General features: G+C 35.1%; 1 protein-coding gene and 1 non-coding gene across 2 annotated transcripts in view; one reads left to right on the forward strand and one right to left on the reverse strand.

Moving 5' to 3' along the window:
* LOC133516590 (uncharacterized) overlaps window positions 1-15,718 on the reverse strand; it is an 84,404-nt gene that overhangs the window by 35,660 nt on the left and 33,026 nt on the right. The window lies entirely within an intron of this gene.
* Trnae-cuc (transfer RNA glutamic acid (anticodon CUC)) lies at window positions 8,870-8,941 on the forward strand. The gene has a single exon. It is a non-coding gene; the product is annotated as a tRNA-Glu (tRNA).

The following is a 15,718-nucleotide window of genomic DNA, read 5'->3' on the forward strand; positions in this document are numbered from 1 at the left end:
TTAATCAAGATTAATTACCTATACATAAATGTTTTAAAATAAACTTTTAATTCCACAAAACACGTGACTTAGTTCCAGTTATGTATACATGACTGATAGTGTGAATGATTCAAATTCGATTTAGTAGGAATAACTAGTTTATTTTTATGTTTTTGGTAATTACCAACAATAGGGAATTTTTGCGTTTATTCTATATGTTCTGTATCTTCCACGTTATAGCAACTAACATTGAAAATGAATACCGCATACAGTCAAGAGCTCATTTAGTTACCATTATAACTAATCTAGTTTTAAAATAAATAAATAGATGCTTGTTATTGTATAATTACTTAAGTACTATAACTTGATACCACTTCCTATACGAAAGTTTACCCAATTGCAAGCTAGATGGCGCTAGCGTCGAGTTAGATCGCGCAAGCGTTAGTCTTTCACAGTTTCATGGCATGTATTAGACATTTGTATGCAAACCGTTCGCTAGATGGCGGTGGCGGCGAAATAGAACGCGCAAGCGTTTGTCTTTCATAGAATAGTTAAGTTCCAAGTTTGATTTTTATTTATTTGATAGATTCAATAGGATACGGTATATTAATATATACCGTACTTCATACTTTATGTAATCATAAAGATTCAATTATTACTCTGCGTACTCTCTATATCTAAAGATACTCGGAGACTAATTACTAAACTGTATCGAAACACGTGGTTTAGTTCGTGCTCAGGGATTGCTCCTGCATACTCTTTGTGAGTCGACAGTTTTACACACCAAATCTGCAAAAATAAAAAATAAAAAAACCCGCCAAGTTTGAAAACAAACTACTTGTCGTCAACTACTGCTGACTACAACGCTGATTGGAACGCCCCATCGATCCCGCTTACTTACAGTACCTCTATTCTTTCAAATATAATTTAATTCATAAATTTACTACAACATTATGCTTTTAAGTCGCTGGAAACTTAATCCTAGTAAAACACTGGAGCTGTATTATGGCCGACAGCATTCTTATAACGATTTATATTTTAAGCTAGTTAGTTCTATAGTAGCATTATAGACGTTTACATGGCTACTATATTGCTTATTTGACCACAAACTATATAATAACATTACAGGCGAACTATACTAGCATTATTATGGTCAAAGGAAATGTTAAATGTATCAAATGCAAAAGGCATAGTCATTTGGAAACCAATTGAGAGATTCAAAAATAATCTAATTACTTACAGCAATTTTGACTTGAATTCGTGAAGGGATAGGCAAACAACAAAGATCTTACAGAGACAGGCAACTTTTACAGTACGACGATTTGGCAAATGTTCAATCATTCCTAATGTATGTTTAGGTTATATTTCCTTCTCTATATTCCAACTGTCACACATGACATACAAATGCATACTTGGTCTCCCGCGGTACAGGCCTAGCCTAGTACGGGGATCGCTGGAAACTCTGTTATGTAACAATGCTATGCACTCACCCGATGTCACACCAATTCTGCATTCATATCATGTTTTGTGTGCAATAAACTTATTTTTATTTTTTATCTTTACTCCTAGAGCTTAAATCCAATTTGGAGTTATTGTTTCATAGTAGACTATACTTACATATAGTGTTTTTATAGTAGACTGAGTAATGGTTTTAAACAGTTCTGATCAGAAAAATATAATTTTGAGAACCCCGCAGATAAAATAAAACGGTGGATAGGACTAGACTCTAATTATGAGCCTGGTTCTGAAAATTAAAGTTGTGACTCGGAGAGGTAGTGAATAAATAATATTACTTCAGTTATTATATACTATACAGTTATTAACATACTATAATTTACTCATAGTAAACATAAAATTCATATTCGTCACGCAATGACGCAATGCACACGTGTTTCATTTTCATTGAAGTTAATGTTAATGCAATTCCAACTAAAGTCTAACCGATATATGAATATATCCTTGTGTATATGCTTAATAAATAAATAAAGTGTAAAATGTTTAATGATTTTCATGTCGGATCTGAGTCCATACGTCCGAATGCTGAGACGACATGGTTGGAGGCCGCTGCATCCAGCGTGTGTACGCGGTAGCTGAGGGGCTGCTACGTCCAGTGTACGTACGCGGTATCGAAGATCATTTGAAACGCTTGATTGAGGCCGATAGCTCCTTGTGCGAGAAAGCGGTAACAAGCAGAACCACCTACGCTTGATTGAGGCCGATAGCTCCTTGTGCGAGAAAGCGGTAACAAGCAGAACCACCTAAGCTTGATTGAGGCCGATAGCTCCCTGTGCGAGAAAGCGGTAACAAGCAGCACCACTTAAGCTTGATTGATGCCGATAGCTCCCTGTGCGAGAAAGCGGTAACAAGCAGTACCAGTTAAGCTTGCATGAGACGGATGCTCCCTGTGCGGGTACGCCGTAACAAGCTCACCATACAGCCTGTGTCTGTACTCTTATCGCCCTTACATGCTGTGTGTGTATTGTGGTATGTATAATAATAACCGTACGAAGGTTTTTCACCCTGTGTGTGTGTGTACTTTGCTACAACTTACTAAAAGCCCTTACATCCTGTGTGTGTATTGTGGTATATATAATGATAATAGTACAAATGTTTTTTTTACACCCTATTTGTATACTTTGCCACAACCTAACGAATACCGTCACATCCTGTCTTTGTGACCTGTAATTGAGAAAAGACAACCTTTTAAAGTACACTCTGTATGTGTACGGTCGGTGCCCCAACTTAAGTAACCTGGTGGCCACAATAGTTGTATAGAAAATTGTATACTTATGTTGGGGAACCGACTATGTGACAAGACAACCTTCGAGACACTGTTACATCCTATGTGCGGTGACACGTGATGGAAGGAGACGCTGTTAATCCCCGTTTCTGAGTCCAGGTACGCTGAGGGTGTTCCAGCTTCAATCGCGCCACTATACCACTACGTGCACTTCAACCCTTTTGTGGTGAGCTTGGTGAGCGCGCTGCAACCGCTGCAGGGGCTCGTCGAGTGCGCCGACTTCGGGCCAAAGGGTGTCATCTTTCGGAGGTTCCAGAGCAAACTGCTGAATCTGACACAAGACTGTTTTGTCGCCAAAATTGTGTTTGATTTATAAAATAATATATATATGTCTGTAAGATGTTTGTAATATAGGCCCTTTTGCCAAATTTAAATTTTAAATAACTTAATACATTTTAAGGACGGTAATATGTAGTGTGTACGACAGGAAATAACATCAAAAGTCACTAGATTCTACATCTGTTACGTTACACCACATCAAGTTAGTGACTACCCGAGGGGCATCGTTACTAGTTCATGTTTAAGAATAAACGCAAATGCGTAAAAGTGCAGGATATATTTTTTTTGCACCATAAAAGGCAATATTATCCCAGTAGAGTTTTATTCAAGTAGTTGCTACCTAAAGTAGTAGTACCTAATACTAAATGTAACAGAATCGTAATATTATCTTTCTTATATATATTTTTTTTCTCTAAGCTCTATTTGTTAATAATATAAATGATTGAATGGGGACATCCAATCTTGTAAGGATGGCCGAAAATGTTATCAGTTAGATTTCTTATTTGCTCCACAAGGCTCGATTATGATATCAAATAACGAAAAAAAAAAATATTTGTTGTTTCAGTGTTGTTCAAATGCTTTATTGTTTGTACATTTAATTTTCATTTCTGTAATTGTTACCTACTTAATCAAGTGTGATTGACGTTTTTTTTCTCTTATAGTTTTTACTGAATATTTTGTAACATAAATTTTGTTTATTTTCTTGCCTACTAAGTGCGTGAGAGCACGTTATTGTCACGTTTTATTATTATATCCTTAGAAAATAAATAGTCATATCTCTTTGCCTCGGGTCAGGCAAAAATTCAGGATGGCCGATTATTAGAAATATAAGATAATTCATATCATTATTATTGGAAAAACACCTTTTGCTATCAAACTATTTCTATTTTGATACTAGTTGTTAATATTTATATTAGCCGGGTTTGTAAACGTGTCCTAACTGACAGCCCAGCCGTCATGGGCGCGAGCTGTCAAGTCAGTTGCCGCGCCAACGGGAGCGCCGGTCGTGGTCTTAACATTATCATGTACTTAATTGGGAAATAAATCAATTACTCAAGACCTAGTGCTTTGTATTTTTAACATTTGATTATCGGCAATACCGAGTAGAATGTAAACTAATTCAACTTCTAACAATAATATTTACATACGATTGGAATAAGTGTAGAAAATATAGGAATAGCCGCAGTCCAGTCATCTTATTACCATTAATAACGTTTTTATAAATTATATACGAAAACTAATACGAAACGTTTGAATAGAAGAACCAGATAGCGCCTTTTCTGTTAATATAGCACACAGAAATAAGGACGGAAACATCCGATTCGATTTTCAAGCGTCGATTGAGAAACTTTTTGCTGGAGAACCCATTATATTCAATTAGTGAATTTTTTGACATAACTGTATAACTTATTTTAGCATATTTGACATTGTTTTTGTTTCTTGATTCTATTTCATTTTTATTTTATTATTGTTTTTCAATAAATTCTGACTTGACGATCCTTTTCAGGTGAACATTTCCATTTATTAATTGTTGCTATCTGGATTATGATGTTATTTTTTGTCATTATTAGAATTTATTTTTGACAATCACAATATAGATTCATATAAATTGACATGAATGTAATTTGTAATGCAATCGTATGTTGTATAATAAATAAATCTAAATCTAAATCTTCACTAATCTTACATCAAATCTTGCAAAGCTCATTTTAACTCAACCTAAAATACATTTAAATGAGTCTAGCCCTAAACAATTCTAATAGTGAGCTTACTATTTCCTATTTAGTCCATAGTAATGAACTAGAATTATACTATTACCCATGTCGCTCTAGAAATAGCAATAACATTTTAAGATCTAATAAATATAATTCCAATATATCCCAGGGGTTTCTAGATCATTAACTTGAAGCAAACTTTCTAAGAAAGTCCAAACAATTTGCTGTAACATTGTAGGTAATAATATTCGAACCAATTTTCCAACGACAGGTTGTTAGACTTGTTAAAACAACCCGCCAATCTCCGCCAATCACAGTGGTTAATTTAAAGTTAACGACGTTAAAATAAATAAAAGGGAAACTGAAGTAGCTCGAGAATGCCGGTGACAGTAGGGTAACATGTCCGTATAGAAAAAAAATTAACCAGTTCAAAAAACAGTTCTCATTTTCTTAATTCAGGAAATTGTTAATGGGCCCAGGCAATGGGCAAAAGCTGACTATTCCGAATATCTGACAGGCCGATATTGTCCGGTGAACTGGTAATCAGTTGGCCGCTTTAAGACTAGTGTAATATTTTGCCTATATATCACTTTTAGTCTACATCGCGAACGGTCTAGAACGCAAAATGCCTACATCATTTCGTCGTTTTATCTTTATGTTAGCGATGTCGACGGAGCCCCGCTGCCGCGGGGCTTCTATTCTGGGCGGTTTGGCCTTCGGCAATTTGAAGATAACTAACAAACCTAACCTACCTAATTTCATTTCATTTCATTTCATTTCATTTATTCGTTGCAACCATGGTATTACAGATGTTCTTTAAATAGAGTACAATCATGGACCCTACTAGGGCGTAGCAACATTTTTATGTCTAAGTACTTATTTCTAAGGCACTCTCTTATAAAATAAATCTGTAAACAACAATGACAAATAGAATAATAGGTAATTAAAATCAAATATTTACAGCATTACAATAATTAAAATCACGTACTATCCATATAAGTAGTGTTATTATTATTATATCACTCTAACATTTATCATGTTCCATTTTTATTAAGTACATAATTATGGTTATTATTAAGTATTTATTTATTCGAATTATTCATAAATTCTTGTAGGTTGTATGGACATTCAGTTAGAAGGTAACTAATGAAATAAAAAAGTGGTTATTTTGCGTTCTAGACCGTTCGCGATGTAGACTAAAAGCGATATAGGCAAAGTATTACACTAGTCATTTTGCGTTTTAGACCATCCGCGAATAACCGCCTTTAAGCTTTTGCAAGCAGTGAAAGATACAAGCATATTGCAAATATTGGAGGAACAAACGCAACGGTCAAAAATGCATTAAATCCATAATATGTAAGGTTCGTCGGGTGAATACAAATATAAATCCCCTCTAAAAAGGCTTTGTCTCGTGCAAACCTATCACGAATTCCGTAACAGGCTTTATGGCAGTTAAGATCTATATTTATGTTTCAGGTACCTACTAAAATGATACTGGCCATTGGATTGGCCAACTACCCAGTGAATCTAGTGATCTTGATTATGTACAATTTGTCAATCGAACCGTTGTTTTAGAATATGAAATTTAAACGTTTGAATTCAACAAATAAATCATAAGTCTACATATTATAACAATGGCCAGTTCACTATTCAATCATCGATTGTTCGGTTGGAATTAGGAATTAGGGCAATCTACGTCAGAAAAATAACGTCATACAAACTTGGCAATAAGAACCCCCCAATTTTTATGTAAAATGTTGCCAAGACAAAACCATTAGGCTCGCACTGTCAAAAAGTTATCAGATCTCATGTAGAGCCAAACTTCTAATAACTCTAGCCCTAACTTCACAAACTCTACACCTGAGTCAAAATAAATCCCGATAACCTTGACATAACACTTGACATTAAACAATTTGCATGGTCCGACTCTACCAACACTAAATGCTAAAACTGATACCATTGTCTAGTTAGACTTTAACTACTTATAATAAGAGTAATAAGGTGTTTCAGCCAAACACCTAACACTCGGCAAGCCACAATCTATAACAACATAATGGCGCAACTATCATGGCAATGGCAATGTGTCTGATTATCTGTCCATCACTTTCATCACTTTCTCTGCACAATGGCGTTTGTAAGTACGTAATGATTGTAATGTGTATCATTACGACTTATCTTATTGTTTTCTGTTGGAGTTAAACGGTTCGAAATTTAATTTATTAGGATTTTTCATCACTGACTCAGTAGCAAATGATTTAATAATTGTAGGATAGGTAATGATACTAATTATGGAACCCCGGATCGTCTGAAAGAGTGTCGGAATTAGTTACCGCGATAGATATTCATGGGCGAATTAAATAACTTTTAAATGTTTTGGGTTAACGGAATATATTTCAAATTTAGATTTATTTTAGTTTCTCGGATGTTTCATTTTACATCAGTGAAGGATGTATGTCTCATTTGATGACTACAATTATTAGCAGTTTAATATATCTATATGGATATATAATAATCCAACATCCCGACTTCAAGTGGAGGTACACTTTCGCAATTGAATTAAAAACCTACTGATATTTAAACCAACTCGAACCTTTCTGTATTTATTTATTTAATCGTATGGCATGCATAAAGAAGGCAATCAGAGTATAGCCTTGAGGTCGCTAAGCCAGGTAACCAACTCAGGCGTGACTGACTCCAGATCTTCAGCTGGTCCAGAATACGAGTGAAGGGGACAGCGTTGGAAAATATGGTCAGTGGTCTGCTCTTCCTCGCCGAACCTTTCTGTAAATTATAAGTATGTAAATGCCCGAACTAGTAGCTCGGTTGCTGCTTCTATGTTCCCTCACCGTCCAGATTTCTTTTTCGACCGCATTTTCGCCATTTGTTAGCGTTAGCGCTGCCACCAGTACGAAGTGTATCCCGCCGAAAATACCGCTTGTTCAAGCCTTGCGCCTGATAAACTCGCGCCTCGAATCAGCATGTGATGTATTTGCGAGTGGATGGTTGGACGTATATGATGACTGCTTGAGGTTCTGCGAGACAATGAATGAACTACCTTCTGTGATATGTTAATTATGTGTATGTGTATATTGTCTATTGGTTTCACAGCGCTTTGGAATACTGTAATGCTGTGAAATGTAATGAATAAAAAAAGTAATACATCTTTCACTCAGCTTGTTTTATTACTTATTATTATTTGTTTAGATAAATTCGCAAACCATGATTGCAATATTGATCACGCTAGGGAGAGACTAGGGAGAGAGACTCTAATGTATATTTATTTTTTCTTTTTTTCCAAGACATTTATAATGAGTACGTTTTTAACTCAATGTTTTTCTCCGATTGCAGCGCCATCTAAGCTTAGTTTTGCGCTATCCTCACTGGTCATCCCGGGCGTCGACCGGCCGACCACTGCGCGCGCAGGTGGACACTTTCCCCGCATTCCGCGCACGCGCCATCGTCGGCCCCTCCAGAAGTGTAACGGTGTATGTCGAGTGTATACAATGACGCTGACAATGCAAAAATTTACGCACTGGAATTTATGTGATTTAGATACCTAATTGAAAATATTTCGAGTATAAGGACAGGAACATTTGATGCGAAACACGAAAATCAAAGTTTCGTTATCTACCTCCCTATCGCTCTTGCATATTCGAGCGATAGAAAGGCAGATAACGAAATTTCAAGTTTCGTATTTCGCGGTAGGCCCTCTGGACGGCAGTTTTCTAAGCTTCCTGCACCGGATGACATGACAGCCTACCGAGAATATCGAAAAAGAAAGTTTCGTTTCCTTTCCTATCGCTCGAATAATGCACGTGCAATTATGGGCCCTTTGGCCACAAACCGGCAATAATTACATAATAGGTATTTGTTATGAGTTCAATCGACGTCAAAGATATGTTTACAATTTTCGCCTTATTACAAAGGGGCAAGGTGCAAAAGTGTAAACATATTTTTGACGTTCATTGTACACCAAATGTGCGACAAAGTGGGACGTTTTGCCGGCCGCAGTCACAAATAAAAGAATCGCCCCTTAACTTATTAATAATCCTACAGAATTACCATGGGTACAAGTATTTCGCAATGTCTACCAATATCCGATATGGTCTAGTGGCTAGGATACCTGGCTCTCACCCAGGAGGCTCGGGTTCGATTCCCGGTATCGGAATAACTTTTTTTAATTATTTTTTGTACGAAATTGCAACACGAAACTCCCCTCCGTTTTTATCTTTTAAAACTCAGTGATTGTTTCTGCGTACAATACAGATTAAGTGAAATAAAAAATACAACTTTTTGTTGCCTTTTAACGGTATCATGTTCATTAGCTTCTTATACTCGTACCTGACATAACCACACTATTACAAGAATGTAACCAACAACCGATTATTAAACATTATTCAATCATGTCGACCACGCTCTATAAGCACATTAATAACTCGACATAATTAAATAAGGAACGACGCCTTCTAGCGGATCAACTTCCCAACCCCATTATTCAAATGACAACCTAATTACGCAAGGAATAAAATCAAAATTAATCGTTCGAGTTAAGGACTTAAATTGCTACGTCATTGAAATGTCAACGTAATTACCATAAGCATACGACTTGAAATCGATTATAGCGTGACATTGCGCCACCTAGCGTGGAGTAGCGGGACTTAATTGGGGCTTATCGAACTAAATCTGGTTGTGATTGCAATTGCCTGAGAATCTTGGCAATGCAAGTTTATTGTTAGTGTAATGACGTTTCTGTTGAAACAGTGGTGTCATTGTTTAAGTTTTTGTTATGAACATATTTCGAATAGAGCTTTTTAGTGCCATAACAGTTATATTAATGCCAATCATGTCAGTTAATCATTATGGATATCATTGTCAGTATACTATTTAGTTAGATATTATTTCATATTATGTTTATATGCAGAGTCAGATCAGGCTACGTCGGCAGCGATTTTAATAGCCCAGACGGTACAAGTGTTATTTCGAACATCAAACTTCTATGGAATTATAACATTTCCTTATCATTTGCACCGTCTGGGGGGCTATCAAAATTGCTGCCAACTTAGCTTGGTCTGTCTCTTCTCTATTTTCAGTTTGTGTGCGTCTTTGTATTTTTCTTTTATAGAATAGATAAATATTGGTAATGATGTCAGAATTATATACTTAAACCAACCTAGAACCGAATATCGACAAATAATTATCGTCCAATTTCAAGAAGGAGGTAAAGGAAAATTTCAGTTCAATGGTGCAACTTGAAAATAAATATGTTTAATCTATGATGTTGTGTTGGTGTTGAATAGTTTATTTTATGTAGTATACAAAGACTGGTTTTAAACTGCACTTATTTAAAATTGATATTTTTTTGTTATTTATTCCGAAACCTTACTTTTCTCAGGCAACCTAATCACCGATAACATCTATTTCCTGCTAATTAAATAAATTCCGTAAACCAAGACAATGACGGAAGCAGTTGGTTCCTACTCATATTAAACAACTATAACAATAAATCATTATTTGCCAAAATAAACTTTATTATTCTCGTAATAAGACAAAATGGCCGGCAAATACTAATCTTGTGAGAAATTTTCAAGCACCGAACTTCGTATTCGAATTCAACCCTTAACATAATGGAATAAAGTTGAGCGAGACTGCATTTTTTTATTGGTTTTGTCATTTTCAAACAAACTTACAGATCTACGAATCATTAGAATCTAGCTTTTATGGGAAAAGAATTAAAGTTGAACAGGAGTGCAGGTTTATTTTTGTAAAAGTAACAACCATGAAGCCAGCAGATAATGACGAATCGGTTGGCTACGACGTTTCACAGCTGTTACGGTCATTTTATGCAATTTTCAATGCATCAGCATCTGCATTTCTGCTTGTTCACCTATTAGTCTATTGCTTGCAATTTTCCTGTCAAGGACATGCAGACATTTTTGGTGCATATTTATATGAAAGGTATCCAACATTTCCTTGGGTTATACACCGTATACGCCCAAACAGAGGAACTACCGCGACACTCCAGAATCGAAATTTCGTTATCTACCTTTTATCATTCTTGCATGTTCGAGAGATAGAGTGGCAGATAACGACACTTCGATTATCGCGATAGAACGTCAGGTCCACTAGTCTCACTCCTTGAATTAGTTACTATCTACTATAATTCTCTTTGCCACTATATTCTGTTTTTTTTTTTATTCCGTAGAATAAAATGACATTTCATGTGGTACTAAGAAATGTCATGTCTTACATATGAAACGTCATTTTAGTCTACGGAATAAAAAAACAGACCTTAGCCACTTAGTAAAACAGTTGAGTAAACCTTGTCATAGCCGCGATAGGTACTTACTAAAATTGCAACTTTTCCAAATAATCAGTCATGTCATGTCAATCAATACTGTCAGTAGGTAAAAAAATAGTAATAAATCAAAAGGTTAGGAACCTCTAACCACCTCCAACAAACAATTTGTAGATCGAACTGTTTATTATAACAAAATCTTGGTAATTGCAACATTCCCAAACCAATAATAAAATAACTAACATTTGTACACAAATAGTTTGTGTAAAAACAATCGCTAATGCTTTCATTAACAACACTGATTGCACTCAATCTAATTTAGAAACACCAATAAAACCTCCATTGTTCCACAAACCTTAGCCATTCACAGAACAATTGATAAACCCGCTGTTACAGAAAAATAATCATAGAAAGTATAAACGCAAAAACAGTCATTATGTAATTGTCATTGTGTAGGGCCGTGGAAGACAACTGGGCTATAACCTCGTTCGTTCTATTTGCCTCTCCATCAATCGATGCAAGAGCGATAGAGACTATATGAGATTTCGATTTTCGATGTTTGGTAGGCCCTGTTTCAATGGAACAGTTATCGCAATAGGTCAGTAACCTAAGTTTTTGTGGACAACTACACACCGTAGTCCTAACAGACAGTAGTGGATTTCGCTTCAGTTAGAACCTTTTAAAATGTTTGTTGGCTAGCTTGTGGTTGGGCCCGTTATTGTGTTGTCGCGGCTAGGTGCTTGAGGCAAAAAAATATCAGATAACTTTACGTTTTGTTTATAGTGGACGTCGTACGAACCCAATTACAAATAAAAACTGCAAATCGATGTATAGTTTAGCCATTTGGCTTCCTAAAGGGATTTTTTTAAAGAATCTCGGTTCAAAAAATTGTGCCAAACGGCTAAACTGTACATCGATTTGCGGGTTTTTTTGCGTACGCTTTCCACTATTATGGAGAACGGAAAAAAATAAAACTACTTTGCGTACAACGGATTATTCAGGTACTTACCAACATTCAAACATTTAACTGATCGTATCCTAATTATATATATCTAAAAGAATACTTTCATCAGTTAGCTTATAAAACTAGATAATAGAATTCAGTCCAGCTTGAAATTGAAGGTTGCTAAGAAGGAACTGGAATCAGTGATTTTAATCATCCTTTCCCGGGTTGATTCCGCGCATACCATTGCAGTCTCCCAAGGAATTAGCATTTTACTGTTATTCAATATCTGTCACTGTTTCAAAACGCTTCAATTACTTCGCTAAATTATTACTTATTAATGGACAAAAGGCACGCACTTCCTAAAACAGCGGAATTGACTATTGCAATAGAAATGGGGACATTTCTTAGCAACATCGGCCGAGACCTATCGATTACCAATTTGCATATATACGTAATCTATTGGTCAATGGAGTCGTAAAGAAGTTTTTTCAGAGTTATATCATCACCAGTTATGATGATCATTTTCGGCAAGAACCACCTAATACAGCGAAACTGGTTTAAGAAAATTCTGAAGTTATTAACACATCTTAAGCGGAAAAGAAGAATTGGATGAACTGATGATTATGATTGATGACTGTGAAAAATTGGATGAACATAACTCAGATGTAAAGGGTAAAATTACGTTATGAATGGGAAATCGTATTAAGATACTCTGTAACTAACCCTATATGGATCAACTTGGTCTGAAAAGTTTTTTTTTTTTAAAAGGTAATACGTATTAAGCGGATATCTATTTTACATGGTATTCACACGATTAAGCTTCTGAGCTAAAGTTATTTTCTTATCGGGAATAAAATCATCAACCGGACGAGACGATTATCTGAAATCATTAATCAATTGTCGTGGTGGTTAATTAAGAACCTGATTGGCGAGATTGATACAGACGATTACAAAACACTTATAGATTCTTAGTACCGGTCCTTCATAAGATCATCTGCAGAGTTGTGCAGAAATGGACTTTAAAAATCTCACCATTCTGAATTAATGAGTTTGCTAAATGTATCCAAGGAAGCCGGAGGCACGAGTGGCAACCATGTGATGATTTAGTTTTCTTAAAACAAATACATTTTACTAAGTAATCTTCTCTTATTGGGGGTGTATCCAACCGCCCGATAAGAAAGAAGAGTTTTCTGGTTGGCTAGTAATATGTGGTTGAGCAAAGCCACCTGAAGAAATGGCTTTCCCCGATCCTGTAGTAGTAGATATTCAAAAAGTGTATCATAGAAAATATACAGTGAAGGTTGAAGTTACGGACGGTTACGAGACTTTAATCGACTGATCATGATAAAGTGGTAGACCGTAAAAAATACATAGATATTCGTGATTAGAACTATGAGTAGTATACTTTTATTCTCACTTTTAAAACTCGGGGAAGGATAATTATACTAGTATAGTAACAAACTACCAAATAATTGAATGTGGCATCATTGCAAAAACTGGCGAAATCAGATTTGTTCTGGTCTTGAGCAAAGGATGATATCGTTACGACGTGAAGAAACAGAACTGCAGCAATGCAAATAATTGCAGTCTTTGTTCATCTTCGGAAATATTGAGAGGACTATCAATTTCGAAACAGATAATTCAAAATGTTACGGCTGCGGCTGTAGCCAAAACACCGGCTGACTCTTGTTTTAGACTTATAGGTTCAAAATTAGATGTTAATGAACCGTTCGGAATATATTTCTGTATAATATCTTATACCGACCATATACGTCTCTTTACCGATGTCATATAATGGCATTGGGCATTAAAGGGTTAAGTTATTATACAAGACACATTTTCATCTTAAAGTAGATGCTAAGGCCTTTATTAACAAAATAAATATTGTTATAGTTATAATATGGCAAGCAACATAACAAGACTTTGTTCACAGATATAATTTGATGATAAAGCTTAGTATGCACTAAACCAGTTACTTACTTAAAAATAATAAATTATAGAATACATTCAGTAAAGCTTCACAATTTGTGACACTAATGGCCCAGTTTGCAAGCTTACTTATATTAACATGAATATTGAAGAGAAAAACGATATATCGCAACACGTAGGCCTATTCAAGAATTCAGTTGCCACGAGATTGCCAACACGTAATAAAGTTGGTCAACGCCGAATAATGATCGGTATTAATAACCGTTTCACGGTAATTTATTCGAGCAAAGAGCTTTTATACTTGGGTAACGAACGGTATGAAATTGATATACTTAGAATTATAAATCAGAAGCTGAATTTTTTGTCTTATCTAGTAAAGAATATAATTTGTAAAAGAAAAATAAAATCATAGATTAAATAGAACTAGATTTGTGTGAATCCCTTATCTAATAACGAAGGTGTTTAGTTTAATATCTTCATATCGCTTTTTCCTAACAATGATTCTTATTATGAACCAATCTGATGAGATCTATTAAAGAAGAATTTGTACTTTATTTCTATGCTAATTAAGGTTCGTTTTCCCGAGTTAAAATAGTTTGCAATTGCTAAACTATTGATTGATTTATCAAAGTCCAAACAACTGCCAATTCATGATTAGATTAAGTACACCAAAAAAAGCCGGCAAGACAGCTGTTGAGACATCTGCAGGCCAAAATTGCGGTCATTACTGTAAAAAAGATACCCACAGATTTTCACATTCAAACACGCAAACGTCAAATTTCCTTAAAACAAATATAATAACCCCTTTTGTAAAGAACCGAATCAAATCCAGCTACATTCCTCATTAAAACTTGCACTTGTGAAAAGTAAAAGTGGTCATCCCGTCACGCTCGCGAGCAAGTGAATGCTCGGACTCGGTTTGTTTATGAATAACGAACGGTTATTACTCGTAAATTGTAAAAAAGATTGAGATATGTTTGGAAAAAAGGTGAAGTATGGCGGTACAAGAAAATGTGTTGACGCTACAATTAACAGTAGTAATCTTTAAATCATTGAAAAAATATGGACGCAGTTGTCTACGTGACAATAACGTGGTAACTGATAATGATTATGTTTGTTTCTTTGTTGAATCGTGTGGTGTTATAGAGTGATATTTCTGTTAACCCGTGGATAGTGGTTAAAGAGAGTTAGTACCTAATGATATCTTTAGACATGCGAAAGAAGGTAAATTAAATTTAAAGTAAAATATTTCAAGAAGTATTTAATAGTCTTAGTACAAATTTTAAAAAGATAATAAAATAGAATATAATAGAACGGTACGTTCTTTATTGTTTATCAACAAATATGGTCGCAAAAGGGGGAGTATCCTTAATGTAACATATGTCTTAAATAAAGATCTATACATTTATTTTATGTCGTGTAGCCAATTTACAACTGTAACTAAGATCAAATGATGAGAATTATCACGCGGACAATGATATTTAGTTTAATTTTATTTGACGTTCATAAGCGCAGTGTAATAATATGGGCTTATGTCTGAAATGAATAATTGAAATTTGCCTACGAGAATAATAAACTATTTTTATCTTTATATCGATATACAGTTTTACTGTATATCGATATAATAATTATTTAATATTTTAGCTGTTGAACATACAGCTGGGAAAACATACGGCAATTGATCAATTTATTTGTAGAAAATACCAAACTATAATATTGTCAGATGTGAGAGTTTCAGTTTCAGTTTCTTTATTGGTAAACATTTTTACAGGTCA

Source organism: Cydia pomonella, chromosome 3 (assembly GCF_033807575.1).
Source record: "Cydia pomonella isolate Wapato2018A chromosome 3, ilCydPomo1, whole genome shotgun sequence".
NCBI lineage: Eukaryota > Metazoa > Arthropoda > Insecta > Lepidoptera > Tortricidae > Cydia > Cydia pomonella.